Raw genomic sequence first — 18,450 nt, 5'->3', positions numbered from 1 at the left:
CAAATTCTCTCTGCCTCAAGGCCTTTGCACTTGTTCTTGTCTCTGCAGAGTTCTGTGTGGCTGGCCTTTATTACAGCTCACACTCCATCTTCACGGAGGAACCATCATCCTGCAATATACCACCCTGTTTTAGCTTCTTCACAGCACTCATCACTTTGTGAAACTCTCTTGCCCATTTTTTTGTTATTGTTTACTTTCTTTTTTCATCTGTCATCTCTCTCTAAGTCGAGAACCTTATATATTTTTTTGCCACTATATCTAGAGCCCAGACTATCTAGAGCATAGCTGACACTAAATAAATACGTGTGGAAGGAGGAAAAATGTGAAAGAAGGAAGGAAATAGGATGTAATGATTTTTTCATAAAGGTAATGACACAACTACTTGTACAGTTTCTCTAACATCCATCTTTCCAACTTCCCCAACTAAATTTCATCCCTGCAGGTTTATGCATAACAAAGTACAGAGCACAGCTTAGCTCAGAGGCATGGCTCTGTTAAATAAAACTAATCTGACAGGATCAGACCACTGGGGTTTAGCCATTCACATTCTGGATGGCTGGAAATGATAGTGTGCCAAACCTCCTTGGGTACTCAGTGAACCACACTCTCTACCATCTCCCTACACACTCCAGGCAATTACCCATCTGGTTTGCCTGGCTCGCCCAGTCGTATTTGAATGAGGTTTTCAGCTGAAAGTGAATGGTGTGTGTCCGACCTGAAAGGCAGCCTCCGGCAGTTGTATCCCAGGCCTACTTTCAACTGTAGCCATTCTCTCCAGACGGGGGTCAGGATCCTCCCCAAAAGTAGCAGGACAGGTAAAGACAGAGGAGGGAACGGGGAGCCTAGGCAGGAGTCAGGAGACCTGGGTTCGAATCCCTGTCTGTCTCAAGTTCACTGTGACCTGATGAAATCCCTGCACCCCTCTAGATTTGCCTCCCAGCTGCAAACTATGGGGTTCATACTAGGTAACTCTAGGAATTTCTTCCAGTTCTAACATTCCAAACTTGTAAACCACCAAGTGGCAAGTATTTGCTGGGTTGCAAATTCTCCAACCCAACAAGCCAATCTCCAACCTGGGATGAGTGGTGACATTACCACCATGTGGGTTTTTTATATTTGCCCAGAAACTCATAATTACGAGGTTACCCTCACCACACCCCTTTGACATACATGGGTGACAAACACTAATTACCCTGCTTTGCTGGAGGAAGAAAGATGGCACAGAATGATTAAATGACTCACCCTCTGTTTACCAAAAGCAGTGGTCTGGCAGGGACTAGAAATCCATGAATTTCTGAGTTGTAGACCTGAGCTCAGGACATTAGGCCACAGGGCTCTGCTAGATCATACCAGTGTTTGGCTTCACTTGTTTTTTATTCTGGAATAGATGAAAAACAGTCATGATTGCATTCTCTTTTCTGAGCGATTCACTGCTGTTAGTGCTAATGCAATTGGATAAAAGAGAGAAAGTTCTATTTACTTCAACCAAAAACCTAAGAAAATTTTGTGTGGGCAGGCAGTGAGGTACACAGGGAGAGTGTGGACTTTGAAGTAAGAGACACTTTTCTTTGTTTTGTGAGCAAACATTTTTCCAGGTATTAAGAAAGCACAAAAAGCATAAAAATGTGTGAGACTCAATTCCACTCAGAGCTCTGCAAGATAACTAATTCTCTGAGTTTTGCTTTTCGCATCTGTAAAATGTAACTGATAGAACTTGCCCACACTATCCTTGCAAGGATGAAAAGTGATGAGAAAAGGCAGTTACTCCCATTGTGGTTCCTCAGTTAATTAGCACCTTTTCCTCTTTCTCCTCTTATCTAGGGAACACAAAATTGGGTGTTCCCTACCCACACACCTAAAGTTCCCTGCTACTCACCATTATCCAATGAAGAAAGACCAGACCACAGGCCACTAAAGCAGGTGACCAGTCATCCATGCGGTAAAGGGATCCCTGGGATCTCCTGTTCCAGATTTGCTAATGACATAGGGTATCTTAAAAATGAATAACTGACCCTGTGTCTCCACCTGTATCAGTGGAACTAACCAAACTGTCCCTGGGAATATTCTGGAAGAAAGGGCCTCTGAAAGGTTTATAGACTCTTGGACATAAAATGTAGACTAAGTGCTATGATTTTTTTTTTTTTGGCAGTCTTTCATGTTACACTCAAACATCTCTATTCCTCTGAATAGCCACTTCAGCCTCCTTATCCATCAGCTAGTCTCTATCATGCCACCAGCAGAGACATCTGCAGAAGCTAGTGAATAAGAAAAAGAGACACAAAGTAGGGAAGGAACACAGTTCACCACTAAGGCAAACGTCTTAGCTTGTTTCCTTTTCTCACTCTTAGAGATTTGGAGAATCACATTTTTCAACATCAGGCTTCTGTTTTTAACCAACATTGTTAAAAACAGGGGACTCAGAATGATAAATAAGAGACAAATTTGCACTGAGGTGGTCTGGTGATTAGCCCTGGAGCTCTGGACGCTAAGTTGGGAGACATGCTTTCAGACCTGCACCTACCACCAGCGGGCTGTGTGGTGATCTGTAGGAGTATGAACTCCTATAATGAACTGAGATTCATTCCCCCACCTAGGTATAAGTAGGCTAAGAATAAACTGTCCCCAAAATGCTTACTAGCACTAAAGTCCTATGAATCCTGTAATAACATACATAGAAGCTAACACACAGTAGCCACACATACCTTATATTCACAGTGTTGGGGGCTCATAGGTCCAAGGGTCCTATATTCTCATGCCCTCTGCTATAACATTGTTCATTTTTTCTTTGAAGTAGAAACAGACTTTATATCCCTGAAAGAAATATAAATGTATATAAGAACTATGTGTTCCAATACATCTGTAACATTAACAAGTTTCCTAGGTATTTTAGATTAAAACAAAAAAAAATCCATGGATTTTGAGAAACTCTGGTCTAGACATACATATCCCAAACTACTAACCAGGTAAGAAAGCAAAACACAGGAAAAGACACTTTCAGTATTTGAAAGAAATTAATAATGAACATGTCACTTAAAATAATTATTCTCAAACTGTATAAAAATTTTTTTAAAAAATTCAGATTCCTAAGCCCTACCCCATACCTTAGTCAGAACTGTGGGGAAAGGAGTGTAAATGCCCCAGATTCAGGTACGTTTGCAAAGCTCCTAAGGCCATGCTGCTGATTGCCCAGCTCTGGAAACCACTGTTAGAAAGCAAAACCTCAGCAGCCAAGTCTGGCAAGTATGTCAGTCCCTCTCCTCAGTGCCCAGCAGAAATAATTTCTTCTCTCACTTGTGAACATCTGTGATAATCATCACAGAGAGCCGGCTTGTTTGTTAATGGGGGGAAGAAAAGCTATTTACCTAGTTTGCAAGCCAAGGGAGAGCTTAATTAATGTCAGAGTAGATACGATTTCCTCCTCTCTCCTTGCCCTAGGAACTCACAGGGATAACGAGAGGATTTTTAATTAATGTTTGAAAAGCATTCTGAGATCCCTGGATGAGAGGTGCTGGAGAAGGGCACAACATGATTATTATTGTTATTAATAGTAGTTGTATTAATAGAAATAATGAAGTTCTCTAAAGTGATTTTTTTTTTGAAAATTCATGACATCAATTGCCAGTACATTTTTGTGGCAAGAATTTTTGGAGAGAATGAAGGAGAAAGGAAAAAAAAAGATATAAGGAAAATAAAAATACTTTTTTTACCCATTAGAACTGGGTAACACTTTGAAGTTCTAGCATGAGGACTCCACGAAAAGTTCTTCTTATACTTTTCCAAGATAAATTAAAATATAACTGTTATAGCTATAAGATGTTTTATGTAAGCCTCATGGTAACCACAAAGAACAAACCTATAGTAGCTACAAAAAAGATAAAATGAAAGGAATTAAAGCATATCACTACAGAAAAATAAATCACAAAGGAAGACAGCAAGAGAGGAAGAACAAAGGAATTGAGTCAACAGTCAGAAAACAATTAACAAAATAACAATAGTAATTTCCTACCTATCAAAAGTTAGTAATATTTTATCTATCAAAAATTAAGTGTAAATGGATTAAATTCTCCAATCAAAAGACACAGAGTGGCTGGGTGGACCAAACCAAACCAAACCAAACAAAAAACAAACAAAACAAAAACAACAAAAAAACCCAAAGATCCAACAATATATTGCCTACAAGAGATTCACTTTAGCTTTAAGGACACATATAGGCTGAAAGTAAAGGACTGGAAAAAGATATTCCAGGCAAATGGTAATCAAAAGAGAGTGAAATGCATAGTAATGGTTGTATATGTTTCAGATAAAGAAACCTTCAGTCAAAATTAGTCACAAGAGACTAAAAACATAACTATATTATGATAAAAGGGTCAAGAGGATATAACAATTGTAAATATATATGCAACCAACATTGGAACACATAAATATTTAAGGCAAATATTAACAGAACAGAACGCAACAAAAATTAAGAAACCTAAGATTGAAATTATATCAAGTATCTTCTTCAACTACAATGGGTATGAAACTAGAAATCAGTAACAGGAAGAAAACCAGAAAATTCACAAGTACATGGAAATTAAACACCATACTCCTGAACAACCAAAGGGTCAAAGAAGAAATCAAAGGGGAAATCAGAAAGAATCCTGAAACAAATGAAAATGAAAACATAACATACCAAAACTTACAGGACAGAGCAAAAGCAATTCTAAGAGAAAAGTTTATAGTAATAAATGCCTAAATTAAGAAAAACAAAAGAACTCAAATAAACAACCAAACTTTACAGTTCAAGGAATTAGAAAAAAATAACAAACTAAGCTCAAAATTAGCATAAGGAAGAAAATAATAAACATTAGAGCAGAAATAAGTGAAATAGAGACTAAAAAGACAATAGAAAAAAATCAAAACTAATAAGCTAATTTATTTAAAAAAGGAAGCAAATTCACACATTGTCAGCTAGACTAATCAAGAATAAAAAAGGATAAACAAAATTATAAATGAAAGAGGCAACATTAGAACTGACACCACAGAAATATAAAGAATTATAAAAGGCTACTATCAGGGGCGCCTGGGTGGCTCAGTCGTTAAGCGTCTGCCTTCGGCTCAGGTCATGATCCCAGGGTCCTGGGATCGAGCCCCACATCAGGCTCCCTGCTCAGCGGGAAGCCTGTTTCTCCCTCTCCCACTTCCCCTGCTTGTGTTCCTTCTCTCAGAGTCTCTCTCTGTCAAATAAATAAAATCTTAAAAAAAAAAACAAACGGCAACTACGATTGTTAACAAATAGGACAACCTAGAAGAAAATGAATAAATTCCTTGAAACACACAACCTACCACGACTAAATCCAGAAGAAACAAAATCTGAACAGAACAATAACAATTAAGGAGATTGAATCAGTAACCAAAAACCTCCCAACAAAGGAAAGCCCAGAATTAGATGACTTCACTGCTAAATTCTACCAAACATTTAAAGAAGAATTAATGCCAATCCTTCTCAAACTTCCAAAAAACTGAAGAGAAGGGAATACTTTCAATTCATTTTACAAAGCCAGCATTACCCTGATACCAAAGCCAGATAAGGACACTACAAGAGAAGAAAATTAGAGTCAATAGCCCCAATGAACATAGATGTAAAAATTCTCAACAAAATCCTAGCAAATCAAATTTGGCAACACATTAAAAGGATCAAACACCATGAACAAGTTGAGATTTATTCCTGGGATGCAAGGACAGTTCTACATACACAAATTAATAAATATGATATACCACATTATTAGAATAAAAGATGAAATTCATCTGATCCTCTCAATACATGCAGAAGAAACATTTGAGAAAATTCAGGTTCTTTTATAATAAAAGCAGTCAGCAGAATGCGTATAAAAGGAATATACCTCAATGTAATAAGGCTACATATGACAAAAACTAACATAATACTCAGTGATGAAAAGCTGAAAGCTTTTCCTCTAAAACCAAGAACAAGACAAGGGTGCCCACTCTCACCATTCCTATTCAATATAGTCACAGAAATCCTAGCAGAGTCATTATGCAATGACAAAAAAAGGGGGAGGGAATCCAAATTGAAAAACAAAAAGTAAAATTGTCTCTGTTTGATGATGGAATGATTGTATATACAGAAAACCCTAAAGATTCATCCAAAAAACTGTAAAACTAATAAATGAATTCTGTAATTATGCAGAATACAAAATGAGAATACAAAAATCAGTTGCACTTCATACACTGGGAACAAACTATCTGAAAGAAAAATAAAGAAAATGATTCCATTTACAATAGTATCAAAAATAACAAAATATTAGAAATAAATTTAACCAAGGAGATAAAAGATATGTACACTGAAAAATCTAAGACAATGATGAAAGAAATTGAAGAAGACAGAAAGAAATGGAATGTTATTCTGTGTTCACAGATTGGAAAAATTAATACTGTTAAAATGTCCATATTTCCCAAAGCCATCTATAGATTCAAAGCAATCCATATAAAAATCCCAACTTTTCACAGAAATAGAAAAAACAATCCTAAAGTTTGAAAACAGAACAAAAAAATGTTCCAAATAGAGAAATCTTGAGGAAGAACAAAGCTAGAGGCATTACACTCTTGATTTTAAACTATAATCCAAAAGGACAGTGATAAAACAGTATGGTACTAGCATAAAAACAGACACATAGACCAATGGAACAAAACTGACATTCCAGGAATAAAACCATGCATATAAGGTCAACTAATATTTAACAAAGGAGCTAAGAGTACTCAGTTGGGAGAGGATAGTCTTTTCAATGAATCATGAAGGGAAAACTGGATATCAACATGTAAAAGAATAAAATGGAGCCTTGTCTTAGATTACTCACAAAAATTAACTCAACATGGAGCCAAGACTTAAGACCTGAATGTAAAACTCCTAGAAGAAAACATAGGGAAAAAGCTCCTTGACCTGGTCTTGGTAATGATTTTTTCTATATGACACCAAACTAGCAAGTAACAAAAGCAAAAATAAACAAGTGGGATGATATCAAAGGAAATAGTGTCTCCACAGCAAAGGAAAAGTCAACAAAATAAAGACGTAACCTACAGAATAGGATAATTTGCAAGTAATATATATGATAAGGGGTTAATATCCAAAATATATAAGGAATTCATAAAACTCAATAGCACAAATATATATATATTCCAATTTTAAAATGGGCAAAGGACCTGAAGACATACAAATGGCTGACACATACCTAGAAAGATGTTCAACATCACTAATCATCAGGGAAGTGAAAGTCAAAACCATGAGTGATCACCTTAGACCTGTGAGAATGGCTATTATCAAAAAGACAAGTGATAACAAATGCTGGTCAGGATGTGGAGAAAAGGAAACCCTGGTGCACTGCTGGTGGGAATGTGAATTGGTGCAGCCACTATGGAAAACAGTAAGGAGGTTTCTCAAAAAATTAAAAATAAAACTACCAATGATCCAACAATCCTACTTCTGGGTATATTTCTGAAAGAAATGAAATCACTATATCGAAGAGATATCTGCACTCCCATGTTCATTGCAACATTATTTACAATAGCCAAAACGTGGAAATAAGTGTCCACCAACAGATTAATGAATAAAAAAATGCAGTGCATAATTTTACAGTGGGATATTATTCAGCTACAAAAAAGAAATTCTGCCATTCACAAGAGCATGGATGGAATTTGAGGGCATTGCACTATGAGATGAGAGAAAGACAAATACTGCACGAATCTAAAAAAGCCAAACTCATAGAAACAGACAGCATAACAGTAGTTGCCCTGGGGGTTAGGGAAATGAAGAGATGTTGGTCAAAGGGTATAAACTTCCAGTTATAGACGAATAAGATCTGGAGGATCTAATGTAAAGCATGGTGACTATAATTAACAATACTGTATTACATAAAAGCCATCTATGAAAAACCCACAGCAAATATCATTCTCAATGGGGAAAAACTGAGAGCTTTTCCCCTAAGGTCAGGAACCCGGCAGGGATGTCCACTATCACCACTGCTATTCAACATAGTACTACAAGTCCTAGCCACAGCAACCAGACAACAAAAAGAAATAAAAGGCATCCAAATCGGCAAAGAAGAAGTCAAACTCTCACTCTTTGCAGATGATATGATACTTTATGTGGAAAACCCAAAAGACTCCACCCCAAAACTGCTAGAACTCATACAGGAATTCAGTAAAGTGGCAGGATATAAAATCAATGCACAGAAATCAGTGGCATTCCTATACACCAACAACAAGACACAAGAAAGAGAAATTAAGGAGTCTATCCCATGTACAATTACACCCAAAACCATAAGATCCCTGGAATAAATCTAACCAAAGAGGCAAAGAATCTGTACCCAGAAAACTATGGAATATTTATTAAAGAAATTGAGGAAGACACAAAGAAATGGAAAAATGTTCCATGCTCATGGATTGGAAGAACAAACATTGTGAAAATGTCTATGCTACCTAGAGCATTCTACATATTTAATGCAGTCCCCATCAAAATACATCAACTTTTTCAAAGAAATGGAACAAATAATCCTAAAGTTTGTATGGAATCAGAAAAGATCCCAAATAGCCAGAGGAATATTGAAAAAGAAAAGCAAAAAAAAAAAAAAAAACAAAAAAAGCAAAGCTGGTGGCATCACAATTCAGGACTTCCAGCTCTATTACAAAGCTGTCATTATCAAGACAGTATGGTACTGGCACAAAAACAGACACATAGATCAATGGAACAGAATAGACAGCCCAGAAATGGACCTTCAACTCTAGGGTCAACTAATCTTCAACAAAGCAGGAAAGAATGTCCAATGGAAAAAAGACAGTCTCTTCAACAAATGGTGTTGGGAAAATTGGACAGCCACATGCAGAAGAAAGAAACTGGACCATTTCCTTACACCACACACAAAAATAGACTCCAAATGGATGAAAGACCTAAATGTGAGACAGGAATCCATCAAAATCCTAGAGGAGAACACAGGCAGCAACCTCTTTGACTTCAGCCATGCAACTCCTTCCTAGAAACATTGCCAAAGTCAAGGGAAGCAAGGGCAAAAATGAACTACTGGGACTTCATCAAGATACAAAGCTTTGCACAGCAAAAGAAACAGTCAACAAAACCAAAAGACAACTGACAGAATGGGAGAAGATATTTGCAAATGACATATCAGATAAAGGGCTAGTATCCAAAATCTATAAAGAACTTATCAAACTCAACACCCAAAGAACAAATGATCCAATCGAGAAATGGGCAGAAGACATGAACAGACATTTTGGCAAAGAAGACATCCAAATGGCCAACAGACACATGAAAAAGAGCTCAACATCACTTGGCATCAGGGAAATCCAAATCAAAACCTCAATGAGATACCACCTCACACCCGTCAGAATGGCTAAAATTAACAAGTCAGGAAATGACAGATGTTGGCGGGGATGCGGAGAAAGGGGAACCCTCCTACACTGTTGGTGGGAATGCAAGCTGGTGCAGCCACTCTGGAAAACAGTATGGAGGTTCCTCAAAAAGTTGAAAATAGAGCTACCCTACAACCCAGCAACTGCACGACTGGGTATTTACCCCAAAGATACAAATGTAGTGATCTGAAGGGGCATGTGCACCCCAATATTTATAGCAGCAATGTCCACAATAGCCAAACTATGGAAAGGGCCCAGACGTCCATCAACAGATGAATGGATAAAGAAGGTGGGGTGAACATATATATATATTATGCAGCCATCAAAAAAAATGAAATCTTGCCATTTGCAACGACGTGGATGGAACTAGAGGGTATTATGCTAAGCGAAATAAGTCAATCAGAGAAAGACAAGTATCATATGATCTCACTGATATGAGGAATTCTTAATCTCAGGAAACAAACTGAGGGTTGCTGGAGTGGTGGGGGGTGGGAGGGATGGGGTAACTGCGTGACAGACATTGGGGAGGGTATGTGCTATGGTGAGCACTAATGAAGGGGGGGAATTGGAGGGGGAGACAAACCATGAGAGACTATGGACTCTAAGAAACAAACTGAGGATTTTAGAGGGGAAGGGGGTGGAGGGATGGGTTAGCCCGGTGATGGGTATTAAGGAGGGCACATATTGCATGGAGCACCGAGTGTTACACGCAAACAATGAATCAAGGAACACTACATAAAAAAATTAATTAATTAATTAATTAAAAAAATACTGTATTACATCCTTGAAAGTTGCTTAGAGAGTACATCTTAGATGTTCTCCCAACAAAAGAAAAATGGTAATTATGTGAAGTGATGGTGTGTCAACTAACCTTACTGTGGTAATTATTTCACAATAATATATGTATCAAATTATCACATTGTATACTTTAAACTTACATAATGTGACATGTCTACTATATCTCAATAAAGTTGGGGAAAATTTTATTATGAAGCTACAGTAATCAAGACAATACGGTACTCACACAGGGATACACACATATATATAAATGAAATAGAGTTGAGAATCCAGAAATAATTCCTTACATCTATGATCAACTGACTTAGCAAAGTCCCAGATCAATACAGAGGTGGGGGAGGGAGGAAATAGTGCTGAAATAACTAAATATCCCCATGCAAAAGAATGAAGTTACACCTTTACCTCACAAAATATGCAAATACCAACTTAACTTTGTTCATAGACTTAAATGGGATTGCTAAAACTATAAAACTCTTAGCTGAAATCTTCAGAATAAATCTCTTTAACTTGGATTTGGCAATGGGTTTTTGGAAATGACAACAAAAGCACAAACAACAAAAGAAAAAATACACAAATCATACTTTATTAAAATTAAATGCCTTGTGCATCAAAACATCCTATCAATAGACTAATTGTAGTGGTCATTTCACCATATGTATATGTATTGAATCTTTACGTTATACAACTGAAACTAATATATATATGGTTATATATCAATTATACCTCAAGTTTTTAAAAGCCCGCTATCAAAGCAGTGAATAGACAATCCTCAGAAAGGGAGAAAATATTTACAAATCTATACCTGATAAATGTCTTGTATGCAGACTATATAAAGAACTCATAAATGAACCAAATAGCAAAGATACGAATAAATATTTCCCCAAGGAAGATACTTCCCCAAGGAAAGGTCAACATCATTAGTTATCATGAAAATGCAAATCAAAACCAGGAGATACCACTTCACATCTACTAGGACTGCTGAAATAAAAAAGACAAACAATAATAAGTGCCGACAAGGATGTAGAAAAATTGGAACCCTTACACACTGTTCTTGGAATTGTCAAATGATGCAGCCACTTTGGAAAACAGTTCGGCAGCCCCTCAAAAAGTTAAATAGTGTTTCCATGTGACCCAGAAATTCTATCCCCAGATACTTACCCAAGAGAATTGAAAACATATGTCCACACAAAAACCTGTACACAAATGTTCATAATACCATAACTGATACTAAATCATATCCATACAATGGAATATTATCCACCCATAAAAAGGACTAAAATATCGATATATGCTACCAGTATTTCGATAAAGAACACCGAACACATCAGCCTAAGTGAAAGAAGCCAATCACAAAAGGCCATATATTGTATGATTCAATTTTTATTAAATGGTGAGAAAAGACAAATCCTTAGGGAAAGAAAGCAGATTAACAGTTGTCAGAAGCTGGGGCATAGAGGGAGCAGGGAGTTATTATTAATGGGGTTTCTTATTCAGGTGATAAAAATGTTCTGTAATTAGATGGCAGTGATGGCTGCACAATCTACAAACACAATAATAAACCAGTGAATTGCACATTAAAAAACCAATTCTCATATAGCTTCTCATATGCCATGACATATGTCAAAATCTATTTGGAGATTATGGGAAGATAGCAATATGTTGTGTCAGTAAAGACAGAATAATTACTATGTGTAATAAAAATTAGTTTCTTAATAACACATAACACCTACATTTTAATAAAATTATCAAAACATCTTTTTAACCTAAAGCACTACTAATGCTGAATTTGCCTTATGGAATGATAATTTGTTTCATTTTTACTATCTAGACCTCTTCAGAGAACGTTTTTGGAAAAAAGAACTTTCATTCTGAGCTTATTATCCTTGTTAGTTGTCGAACTAAGTGCATGTTTGTGTCTCTAAGTGTGTATACTGGCATAGCACAAAAAAGAGAGAAATTCACTCTATTAGTATCATCTTTTTCCCTTAAAACTTATCATTTTCACCACTTTTCAGGTATTTTCTGAAGTAACTAGTTTGTTTTAGAGTTGTATGGACATATCACTGACTTTTAAAAGAAATGCAATCCTCAGACACAGGGCTCCAAAATTTCCTTTCTCTCAAACAGAAGAACAATGCTGAGGGTACAGTCTACATCTGGATAGTTTCCTGTATGTATAATGCATTCTAACATTTTCATCAATAACCCCTTTTAATCTTGATTATTCTCTGAATTTGAAAACCAAGCCTAAGCATATCAGCACTCACTCAAAACTCTTGGCAATGAGTTTAGATTACATACACACTGCCCGAAAGAAGAAAAGAACAGAAAGGAAATGCAGCAATCAGCATTCTTACAGCTAAAAGATAAAGGGGGGACAAAATTTACCATTGAAAGGAATAAAGAGAAAGGTACTACTGATGGTCATCAAGTGGTTGTCATTCTCAGTGCTGGCCCACTGAATGATGTCCAATCTACATTGAGAATCTTGAGGGTTTGGGCTCCTTTAGCTCTTCAAAGCAATGACATCATCCCACAAGAGGCAGAAACGAAATGCCTTCCATGAGATTATAGCCTTTATTGAATAGCCTAAAACTAACTCAATATTACTGTGATGGTTTTGTTGTAGCTACTAGTAATACTTGCATTTTGACCATGGTGTGTTCAAAGCACTTATACATTTATTTAATTTTATTATCACAGTCATCATCTAATGTCAGAAGAGATTAGGTATTATTAGTATCACTGGCCACACAAATAAATTGAAATACAGTTCTAACTTCCTGGTTTTGCAACCTGTTCACAGGCTCCCATACCTTTCTTTTCTAAAGCCATTTCTTTGTAAAAACACCATAAAAACATGTGGAACATAAACCAGTGACATGATCTAACCTAGTCAGTCCAAAATAAATATTTACATATTTTCAGACTAGCTCCTAAGAACAATTTATACACGGTTAGAATAACAAAGAAGAATGCAAAAAACCTTGAAGTCCAAATATATTCTGTCACATCGAGTGCCCTGCACATTCAATGCCTGATGCTTAAGAAAGTTCAAAAGAAAAGAGCCAGTATTCAGCACCAGCTACGGAAAGCATCTTCTTCAGTTTGTGTGTACACCTATCTCTTAGAGAATAGTGAGTGAGACATTGTGCACCAGAGATTACTTGAGCATTTCCTCATGAAAAGGGTCTAAGATGTGACAAAATGTTATTGATACATTTAATAAATTTATGGAGAAATTATTCCAAAAGTTTTGGAGAATGAGAATAAGAGGGTGATGTTTCAAGTCTCCCTTTAGGATGAATTTTATTAAGGGAACAAATGAACTGTGTATGCACATCATTTTTTTTGCAATTATTATTGTTCAGTAAATATTTAATATTGATCTCTATGTGTCAGGTTTATTCTTGACACTGAAGATATAGCCTTAAACAAGAACTAGAAGGTCTTTGCTCTCAAGGAGCTTACATTATAGTAGATAGAAACAGACACTAAGCAAATACAAGAAGTAAAAGACTAAATGGAGAGTGGACACTTATATAGGGAGAGAACTAATACAGGGCAATGCAAGGAAATATTTGAGTAGTTATTTTTGGATAGCAAGGGAAGGCCTCTGCTGAAGGTGTTAAAGCTGATATTTAAATTATCAGAAGAAACAAACTGAGCAAAGATGTGGAAAGAACACTACAGTGTTCTAAAATGAAATAAGCTTGTAGCTTTCCTAGAAATAGTCTTTGGGGGGTGCCTGGGTGGCTCAGTCGTTAAGAGTCTGCCTTCAGCTCAAGTCATGATCCCAGGGTCCTGGGATCAAGCCCCGCATGGGGCTCCCCGCTCAGTGGGAAGCCGGGTTCTCCCTCTCCCACTCCCCCTGCTTGTGTTCCCTCTCTTGCTGTGTCTCTCTCTGTCAAATAAATAAATAAAATCTTTAAAAAAAAAAAAAAAGAAAGAAATAGTCTTTGGGTTGCTTTTCTTAATTAATCTCCTCCTCATCACATTTTTATGTGTAAATTCAGCCTTTGTTGAAGGCAATCTGTGGCAAAGTTGTACCATTTTCTTTGGAAAAGAAAAGATAAATATGTAGATAAGATTTTTTTAAAAATGGAATGAGCCTGACTTGGTGAAAAACAAAAAGAAGTCCATTGTGGCTAAATGACAGGGGTTACCAGACAATGTTGGAGAGTAGGCAGGAGCCAGATTACAATGGGATGTTGGTAAACTAGAATAAGAATTTATTCATGTACTGAAAGGAAAGGTCTAGCACAGAGGAAGAAATTGATGATGATGATGGGCAGAGGAGCATCACAACCTGACAACATAATACTAGCTTTTCACTTGCTCCTCTTTTGCTTTATGTGCTGTTTGGGGGTGACTTAATAGGAATATAAGTATAATCACCCTATAAAAATAAAAATGGTGAAGTCTCCCAGTAAAGACAGCTTCATTAGTTTTGACTTTGCTGCAAACTCTCTGCTCCGGACAATGAGCGATTATATATAAAGATGAAAACAGAAATACATAAAAAATTTATCTCAAAATCAAGATAAGTATCTCTTGGATGACAAGGGAGAAAAATATAAAGTGGTCAGCTCAGTTGAAGCCATGAGCTGTAGACCTCTAAGTTTGAAAAAGACAGTGACAACCTACAGGGAAGAGACAGGAACCAGGTTATTACTTGGGGCAAGAGGCTTTGGTGAAGCTCTCTCCCTTTTTGGATAAAAGACTGAAATATATTTCCACCAATTGTCTAGAGCAGTGGTTCTACACTGGAGGTACTTTTGCCCCCCAAGGGACATTTGGTAATGTCAGGAAACATTTTCGTTGTCAAAACTGGAGATGTAAAGATGCTATTCATGGGGCACCTGAGTGGCTCAGTCAGTTGAGCAGCCGGCGCTTGGTTTCAGTGCAGGTCATAATCTTGCAGTCATGAGATCAAGGACAATGTAGGGCTCTGCACTCAGCATGGAGTCTGCTTCAGATTCTCTCCCTCTCCCTCCAGCTCATGCTCTCTCTCAAATATATAAGTGAAATCTTTAAAAGAGAAAAAAAAGATGCTACTCATATCTAATATAGAAAGACTAGGGATTCTATAAAACATTCTACAGTTAATACACACACGCACAAAAAGCCCCCCAACAACAAAGAACTGTTTGGTGCAAAATGTCAATAGTGCCAGTATATAAATAGTGCACTACTGAGTGCCAAGCCTCAACAGTGAGAAACCTTGGTCTAAAGGCCCACTTTTAGTCACTTAAAGTCCAGAGGCAGCAGAAAACACAGGCAAAGTCTCTCAACCAGAAACAGCCAAGTTGTCCACTGGCTCAGCAATTGGATCTGTCAGTTCCCCAATATCTCTTAGAAGCAGGAGCCACACAATAAATATGTCACCTGCATACAGACTGAAGTCCTGAAAGGCAAGCACTAAACCCACAGTAATGGAAGAGAGGGAACAGAGGAGTGAAGACACACCAATTCAAAAGGACATTTTCAATCAAAATACCAAAACATGTGAAGAATTGCTAAGAAAGACAGAAAACAAAACTAACAATTAGAACATAAATACACTTAAGATATAATTAGTTTTAAGGAAAACTGATATTTTTAAAGGATACTTACAATTATTAACAGGGAATGTAAGTATAAATATCAAAAAGAAACAAAGAAAGACAAAAATAAAACAAGAAGCTGAAATACAACAAAAATTCATGAAGTGATTTTATACTAGACTAGACATAGTCAAAGAGAACTCGGCTATAGTTGCCACCATTAGAACTTAAACTCCATGGGGGCAGAGATCAATGGCCTTGTTCCTTCCTGTACTGAAGACACAGTCAGCACAGTGCCTGTGCTAAAGGCATAGTCTTAATTACACTGCTCGGCTGAGTGAAAGAGTCACTTTGACTCAAGTTTTGTGAACATTGGACCAATTCTAATAAAGTATGTGAAAAACTCTTCTAAAAAAAGAGAGAGAACTGGGCTATAGAGGTTGTGGAATTCATTTAGAGCACAGAGAAAGGGAGCTTAAAAAGAATAAAAAACATGAAAAGTCAGCTAGGGAACATAAAGGATAATCTTCAGGTTCCAACATACATTGTTTAAGAATTTCAGTAAAGATAAAAAAGGAAATGGCTGAAAATCAGTATCTATAAAAAGAGCTGAGAATTTTCCAAGATTGGAGAGAGACACACATCCTCTAATCAAAACATATTCCAAATTCCAAGGAAGTTAGATAAATATAAACCTATTCTTAATTATAGCATAGCATAGCATATCTAGAAGGAATATAAAATCTTAAAACCAACAGAGAAGAAAGTGTACAATCAAAGCAGGTAAATTCATCTGTAAGATAGCCAATGAAGATAAAATAATGCCTTTCAAATATTTGAGGAAAATTCCTGATAATTTAGAATTTTATACCCACCTATACTATCTTTTATGAGTAGAAGTGAAATAAAAACTTTGTTATACATACAAAGGCTATAAGAGTTTATCTCCCATAGAACCTCCCTAAAATAAATACTAAATGATAGTTTTCTGGAAGTAGAACATGAAGGATGATCCTTGGGATCCAGAACGAATGTGGAGTGAAAGTAGAAACTACATATTTTTTAAATAAAAATCGTGTCACTCACACATATTCATTCTCTGCAAAATAATTAGGATACCAGTAAATTGGTACAAGACCCTAGCCTTGTAAACAAATCATAAACTTAATCAAAAACCAGTGATAAGTAGAAAGGGACCATCACAGCATCTACCCAGAAATATTATAAGGCAATCAATCAATCAATAAAAGCAGGAAACACATTGGGGGATAAAAAGATGGAAAACACTCACTGAAATCTTATGATCGTGTATTTTGTTATGAGTTTTAAATTTCTGAATTAATTCTTCAAATGCAGAGCACAAAGGAGATCTATTAAGAGTTTGGAGAAACTCTGGCAAGACAACAAAAAGTGAAAATTTGAATTTGCAAAGATCCAAAAAAAGTAGAATAATAATCACACAATGACAGCCACATAAAGCCACTGGAAGTAGCTCAAGAATAATAGTCACTGTTTAAAACATAGCAAAGGACAGAGAGGACATGACTGAGCCAAGTGAAGGAATAAGAATGAGAAATAGAGAATAGAACAAAGATAGGCAAATAATATCCAGCATATGGTTAACTGGTATCCCCAAGAAAGAGGAGCAAAATAATAGAAGAAAAAAATTTAAAGAAAAAGTTTCACAAATAAAATACTTTAGTCATAAGTTAGTGCCTTAGGAAATATTAATCTATAGCAATCAACAGAAAGATATACTCTAGTAAAATTGTTGGATTTCAAGGATGAAAAAAGATGAATAAAGTAAGTAAAGTCTAGTAAAATTGTTGGATTTTACAGACGAATAAAGAATCCCTTGCTTGACCAAAAAATAAAGTCAAGTCATCAAAAAAGAGGTGAAAATTTAGGCAGGCCTCAGACTTTTTTTCCACTGCAAGTCTTTTTTTAAGATTTTATTTATTTATTCATGACAGAGAGAGAGAGAGAGAGAGAGAGGGAGAAGCAGGCTCCCAAGGAGCAGGGAGCCCGATGCGGGACTCGATCCCAGGACCCTGGGATCATGACCTGAGCCGAAGGCAGACGCTTAACCATCTGAGCCACACCGGCGCCCTCCACTACAAGTCTTAATATGAGGAACTATAAAGCAATGCCTACGAAGTCTGAAGAAAGTGTGACAGAAGACATAACCAGACCAACTGTGGCCCAAATATAAAGGTAAGAGACAAATAATTTTTAAAATGAAAAATTAAAATATAGTTCCCAAGAAATTCTACCAAACTTTTTTGTGAGATATAATTGATATAGAACATTATATTAGTTTCAGGTATACAATATAATGATTTGATATTTGTATATATTGCAAAATGATCACCACAATAAGTTTTTTAACAACCATCAATGCACATAGTTTATAAATTTTTGTCTTGTGATAAGAACTTTTAAGATCTATTCCCTTAACTTTCAAGTACAGTATTATTAACTATAACTATTACAATACAGTATTATTAACTATCATCATCATACTGTACATTACATCTGCATGACTTATTTCTTAATATCTCCAGTACTAATTCATATCTTCCAGAAAAGAAGATTTAAAAAGAAAAGCACCCAAATAATTTTTGTGAAACAAATGTAACAGTAGCAAACCCCAAAAAAACCTGAACCCACAATAAAGGAAACTACAAAC

At 36.3% G+C, this 18,450-nt stretch overlaps 1 long non-coding RNA gene across 2 annotated transcripts in view; it reads right to left on the bottom strand.

The window, feature by feature from the left end:
* Positions 1 to 18,450, bottom strand: part of LOC141371869 (uncharacterized) — a 201,420-nt gene continuing 182,970 nt past the window's right edge. For both annotated transcript variants that reach the window (XR_012377149.1, XR_012377151.1), the window contains 2 exons: positions 1,243 to 1,378; positions 1 to 109 (listed from right to left, as the gene is read on the bottom strand). This is a non-coding gene — a long non-coding RNA (uncharacterized lncRNA). The remainder of the gene's footprint in view (positions 110 to 1,242; positions 1,379 to 18,450) is intronic.

Source organism: Callorhinus ursinus, unplaced genomic scaffold (assembly GCF_003265705.2).
Source record: "Callorhinus ursinus isolate GAN/ISIS: 27379988/994484 unplaced genomic scaffold, GSC_fseal_2.0 scaffold113, whole genome shotgun sequence".
In the NCBI taxonomy this organism is placed as follows: Eukaryota; Metazoa; Chordata; class Mammalia; order Carnivora; family Otariidae; genus Callorhinus; species Callorhinus ursinus.
Note: the sequence above shows the minus strand (reverse complement) of the source record. Positions and strands in the feature narration are given on the sequence as shown.